The 5,315-nt window shown below is 44.4% G+C and overlaps 1 long non-coding RNA gene across 1 annotated transcript; it reads right to left on the bottom strand.

Moving 5' to 3' along the window:
• Positions 1-1,368: 1,368 nt before the first annotated feature.
• Positions 1,369-4,952, bottom strand: LOC110596049. Its single transcript, XR_002482226.1, has 3 exons — positions 4,786-4,952; positions 4,463-4,578; positions 1,369-1,574 (listed from the first exon to the last, which is right to left on the bottom strand). It is a non-coding gene; the product is annotated as an uncharacterized LOC110596049 (long non-coding RNA).
• Between the last annotated feature and the right edge of the window lie 363 nt (positions 4,953-5,315).

Raw genomic sequence — 5,315 nt, 5'->3', positions numbered from 1 at the left:
AACATTTACTGCTTGCTTTTTATGGCTGGGCCAAGCAACTTACACAGGTTATGTAACTCAGTCCATATAGCTACCTTCACAGTAGGTACTACTATTACCCTGACTTTGCAAATGAGGAAACTGAGGCTCAAAAGAGAAACTCTATATGTTATTTGACCAATGCCAGAAAAAAAGAAAAGGAAGGAAAGGCCATCATCGTGTCATCTAAGCACACTCCTATTCACTGTTTTTCCTAATAGTGGGGGATCTTCTACACTCTCAGGCTCTCCCCTCCAGACCCTAGGGCTTCTATTAAAGTCTGCGTGTGCACAGCAACCATGCAGTCTTCCTGTCCTGGCAACCCACCAGACTTGCTTTCTCAGTAAAGGGCCACATCTCTTATGGGCACAGCTTTCAGATTTATGTCAAGAGAACGGAGGAGGCTCCTGGCTACTCAGTTGCTTTCAAAAGCGCTAAAAGGCATCTTGGCATTTAGATCCTGGGCCAGCTGCTGTTTCTGAAGGTGTTTCTGCTACTGGTTGCTGCTTCTTCCTGTACTACGTGTGTGAGCAGCTGAGGGGACTCCTGTTGTCTCCCAAACTCCGCTGGTCAAGCGAGTCTGAAGCACAGGGACAATCCTGCACAAGGAAGCAGAGCCAAGGAGTGGACTTCTTTTGGGAACCACTCTTTGCTTTTTTAAAGCTTAAACATTTCAAAATTATTTTGTCACTTTCAAAAGTTTCTTAGCGTGCAAAGAGACGAAATCATGCAAAGGCATGATTATAAATTTAGATAGTTTTTAACACCTTTTTTTTTTCATAGTTTCAAAATGTGTGGGCAATTTCAGATGTGAAACTTCATCTCACAAAGGAGGAACTGGGGTCTGATTCTTCAGCATCCAGGAGAGCAGTTTCCTTGTGGGACAGGGTGAATCAGATTTGCTAAGATTCACTGTTGGGGGCTGCATTGTGCACCACCCCCCCATTCTTATGTTGAAGTCCTAAAAGTCCCTGTAATTTGACTGTATTTGAACATAGGGTTTTTAAAGAGGTAATTAAGGCCAAATGAGGTCATTAAAGTAGACTTGAAAAAAATATGACTGGTATCTTTATGAGAAAGGGAGATTAGGATGCAGACACACACAGAAGGAAGACCACATGAAGATACAGGGAGAAGGTGGTCATCCATAAGTCAAGAAGAGAGACCTCGCCAGAAACCAGCTCAGTCGATACCTTGATCTCAGACTTACAGCCTCCAGAATTGTGAGAACATAAATTTCTATTGTTTTAGACACCCATTCTGTGGTGTTTTGCTATGGTAGCCCTAGAAAAATAATACAGATTTCACACTGTGGCTGATGCCACAAAAGTTTAATCTGTGACCTTCTGTGATCTTAAGTTTTCCATCAAACCAGAAGTGTCTTAATAAATATTCTTCTGAAAATAGTGACAAACGGATGCTTAAAGAACAGTAGACTTTATACATGCAATTTTGTGTTCTGCCACTCTCTTTGAAAGACTCCTCTGGTGGGGTAAATTCGAACCACGGAGAAGATGAGCAGGGAGTCAGTCTCGCTGAGATTTTTACCTGTGGTTCTAGGAACGCAGAGGCATGTGAGTGTTCAGGCTTTGCATAGACCACTAAGCCACTTCTAAGAACAAGACTACCTGAGGCATTTTGCAAAAATATGTTACACACCGAGGCTTTTCCTTTCTACCCCTACCCTCAACTCTTTTTGTAGACATGCCGCATTTTTGAAAAGAGGATCAAAGATTGGGTTGGGCAAGAATTTTATGTTGCAAACCACGCGTGATAATTCCAGGGAATTTCAATCGCACCTTATCTTTCTTCCTAAGCAAATGAGGTGGGAACCTGGTGTGGTATGATAGAAAAAGGCCCGTATTCTCTGTGGTAGACCACATTCGTCTCACGTGCCCGTCTCTCAGGCTCCCACTCGCCTCTCACAAGGGAGTGATGGGTTGCTTGGTTTCACTCCTCTCCTGCCCTCTAATTTCCACATGGGTATCTGGCTAAAAATGAGTTACAAGTTTCCTTCTGTGAGAATTGCATAGACTGATAATGTTCCATCCCAGGAAGAAAACAAGATGCTGTCTTCCCCTCCAGCTCATGTCACAGATGGGGAGGGAACACATGCTATAAATTAAAGGCATTGAGAAATGGTCACAGTGACCACTGTGAGTGGCCCGGCTATGGGAACAGGGTAAAAACTCTGGAGAGAACAATTTGTTGGCAGGAATGGTAATTCTTCTAGCATCAGGCTCTAAGGCAATGTCCAAACGATACTGTAAGAAATATTTTGCCACCCCTCCAGGTCAGGTGAATGATGTAGGCAGCTAAACTAGACAATTTAAACGTTTATGCTGATGGATCACTTGGCTGAAATGAACCAGGAAATAGCAAAGATTTCACTTGGCTCTTTGAAATTAAATCTTCATATTACAGCATCGAGTTAGAGATTCTAAAAGGACCTGCGTTCCTTACACTGAGAAGAAAGAGTGAAAAAAACCTTTTCAGATTAGCCCTTCTGTGTCCTGGTGCCAGCTCGGGCCCTCCCCAGACTGCCTCTGTGAAAGTGAACTGACCCTTCCTCCTAACCTGGAACAGGTCGGGCTGAACAGCCATGGGACACAGGAGCCGTGGGGCTCTGTTAGGGGTTGGACTCTTTTTGTTACCTGGTGTCTGCACATGTCACGATGTTCCCTCACTGTCTTTGCTGTTGGCCAGCAAGAACAGCTCCAAAGGCCACACTATACACTGGGATCTATCCTATTGTCCAGTGGAATACTAAAAAATTTCCTGAATCTGCCTTCCTGAGTTGATAAAATAGGAAACAATAAACGTTCGGAGAGGGTGTTGAAAGCGGAGTAAAGACAGGAAGATCTTTTTTCTGCTATTCTACAAATATTGCTTCCTTGGCTTGTTAGCAGCCCAGAGGAAATGCAGCAGTGAGGGAGCCGTTTGCAGCTTCTCACCAGCGGCCAGTGTCTCTGGTGTACCAGCCGAACGACGTTGCAAGACTAGTGACTCATACACGTCCGCATGATTCAACTTCACTAAAATTCCCTCGGCTGCCAGTAAAGACGCACTTGAAAACTCTTTAATTTGAAGCTTGGAATCAGGTTAATGACTTGCTTTCTTTTCCTTCTCCCTAAATCCTCCCCCTACTTGCCAACACACACACACACACACACACACACACACACACACACACCACACACACACACCATTGTCGAGTTTTTACGTTTCAAGGACCCGGAAACTTAGAAGCTCCGTGCATGCACAATAGCATTTGTTGTGACAAAGTGGCTGGCAAGTCCTCTGCATTCCCCTGCTCACTTGGCTGTATGAATAAATAATGAGTCACAGATACTATTTGGGTGCCCGAGAGAGTTTGTAGCCAGAAAATTAATTATTCCCCCATCCCATCCCAGTCCATCTCAGCTCTGCCAAACCATCAAGCCACACTTTGTGGGCAATGGTCAGAGTGCGTGCCCTGACGCACTGCAATGTCTTCGTGACATTTTCATGTTATTATTTTTGTTTGTTTAAGTATAGCCTTCTTTTACCACTAAAGAGCCACAAAACGCACATGCACACACATACTCACACACTCATGGTTCAACCACAGCTTTGCACATTTCAAGAGGCTGGCTGCAAAAACGTAGACAGGTTTTCCTAGCTGCTGTTATTCGTAAGCATGCAATCTAACTACTTAAGCTGTGAGAATATGGCTTAGGAAACTATCGCTCTTTTTGAGAGAAACTTCTGTATGTCATATCTTGCTTGCTTTCTCTCTTGAAAGACACTGGTTGCCTCTTACATTGAAGATACAAAGAAAAACACAGCCCAGCCCCATCTTGATGCTTTTAACCTAACCAAGTCTGCCCAGCTCCTGTATGCTTTGTTTTTGGGAGACAGCTGCAGTGCCACTTTGGCCCTGAAGTCCCCGGGATGGTCGAAAGCGTTATCTGTGATCCTCCGCCTCCTGTCCTTCACTGGCACCAGCCTTCCTGGCCGGCTCTGTGCATGTGCCTGCTAAGCCCCCAGGGCAGGCTGCATTCTGGGCCACACAGCATGCTGAGTTAAGGATAACTCAGGCACAGTCATTCCAGGCAAGGGACAGCAAAATATAACCCAGGGAGCTTCGTGCAGCCTTTATAATCTCTAGAACTTTAAACAAGACCAGCAGAACTTAATCACACTTGAGAGTTCTCACGCACCGACTGAGCACTCCAATAGCTTAACTAAGTATTTATTAAAACATTTCTGAAGAGCTGCCATCTGATGAATAAGTAATCCAATAGCCTTGTAATCATATGCCTCAGTTTGAATTCCTCCCACAAAACAGAGAGGGAACCGGCAGACACCGAGGAAGCCCTCTGCACCTAGGTGAAACAGGCTACCATTTCATTATATGCAAAGTCGAGCAAAAGTAGATATTACAAGACCAGCATGTACTCACCTCTCATGAAGCACTGTGGGTACGAAGGAAATGACTCAAATATGCTGTCTGAAGCCATTGCTTCCTCCTGAAAATGCACCCTCTTCTGAAGGCGGGGACTCAATGATTTCTTTCACCTTAGGAGCAAAAACCAAGAAAGGTCACTGTTTTAGCCTCACCCACCCGCCCAGCTCTCCATCTCTCTTCTGTCCCCCTGGACACCTCTGGGACTCCCTAAGCCCTTTGAAAAATGTACCTTTGTGAAAACAAATATTCAAATTGTTAAAGATTAAAAAAAAAAAAAAAAACAAGCGCCGCCTTGGCTGTGGGTTGATGATGTTCACCACTCTGCGAAACCCTGTGGTTTGCATTCAGTGTGATTCGCCCTGCCTGCTGACCACTGTGCCGGGCTCAGACTTCTGACACTGCCAGGCTACCCAACTTGTGGTTCTGTGGTTGTTTATGAGGCCCAAAGAAGTTTTCACACAACCCAAATTACAAATTTAACTGTTCCCCTTTCCATAGACCATCTCAATTGGTTCTGGCTGATCATGTGACTTAAGTGATGTCAATTTTTTTTTTCTTTCTGAGCAATGCCCTTCCTTCCCTCCACCTTGCCCTCCCCCAGGCTGTGCAAGAAAACAGCCGAGTAGACTTTGTAAGAGGGGGAATGTAGAAAAAAAAGTGACTCAGTCTCTTATTATATCTCAGTGGTCTTTGCTGATTTAGTACAACTCGGCTCCTGTTGTTGTTATTTGTGGTTTTGGGAACTACTGATTATTTTGATAAAGATTTCATTGCTGCTTATTCAATAGTAATTCAACACTGGCATGAAGTTGCTGCTCAGACAGGATGTGGATCCCATCATTTAAAA

Source organism: Carlito syrichta, unplaced genomic scaffold, assembly GCF_000164805.1.
Source record: "Carlito syrichta isolate Samal-C Ts95f unplaced genomic scaffold, Tarsius_syrichta-2.0.1 Scaffold305857, whole genome shotgun sequence".
Classification (NCBI taxonomy): Eukaryota; Metazoa; Chordata; class Mammalia; order Primates; family Tarsiidae; genus Carlito; species Carlito syrichta.
Note: the sequence above shows the minus strand (reverse complement) of the source record. Positions and strands in the feature narration are given on the sequence as shown.